We start from the raw sequence: 968 nt of genomic DNA, 5'->3' as shown, positions 1-968 counted from the left end.
ATATCTTCACATGTTCTGGGAGTGCGCTCCGGTTGGTCAGTTCTGAAACAGTATTACATCAAAAATTTCTGATTAATGTGACTGTACAGTTACGGTAAATGTTTTGATTCTGAATGAGCTGTCAGCCTTCCAGCTTTCTAAAGCTCAAAAACGTGCTGTGTTTGCTGGACTTACATCTCCTAAGAGAATGATTGCAACCAGTTGGAAGCCACCTCATGACTTATCTGTTTGTACATGGATCCTTTATTTTTTGGATGTCACATACATGGAATTCTCTAGAGTTCGTGTGGGTGGAGCTCCAGGGAAGACTTTGGAGACTTGGCACAGCATTGTTGAGTCCTTGAAGTCAGCGCTGTAGCCTTTTCTCTTGTTTGCGTGTGTGATTGGTCCCTTATCTTGTGTTTGTCTGCGTGTCTGTTTCTGCATGTGTTGTTTTGTCTTCCTCCCTCCCGTTTTTCCTCTGTGTTTTAGTGGCCCTGGTACGCATTCCCATGTCCCAGCGTGTGTTTTGTAACTGTTCGTGAATATTGTTTTCTATACTATGTTTTCTGAATATAAAACAAAGGTACAGCTAATGCCAAAAGAACATCCTAGTGCTGCTACTTCCCATTAGCAGTGTTCAACTGGCCATACATGGCACAGCATTCAGCCTGCAGCGTCACTCTCTTATCAGTAGTACCGTTTAGTGGTACTTTTTTTCTGAATGTTACTTATTTTGCTCTATATCAATTAGTGGTAGTAACTTGGTATCACTTACATACCAGGGTTGATTTTGCTACAACTTTTCTAAACATGTTTGTGTGTGTGTGTGTAAATACTCTTCTGTCACTGCTTAGCTATATTGGTAGTGGCTATTTACACACAAACACACATCCAGACACATAAGCAGGAACCTTCTTTAAATCAATTAATCAATTCAATTTATCAATTGCATTGCTTCCACACACACACACACACACACACACACA

This window comes from Etheostoma spectabile, chromosome 19, assembly GCF_008692095.1.
Source record: "Etheostoma spectabile isolate EspeVRDwgs_2016 chromosome 19, UIUC_Espe_1.0, whole genome shotgun sequence".
NCBI lineage: Eukaryota > Metazoa > Chordata > Actinopteri > Perciformes > Percidae > Etheostoma > Etheostoma spectabile.
The sequence above is the reverse complement of the archived record's forward strand: the minus strand, read 5'-3'. Positions refer to the sequence as shown.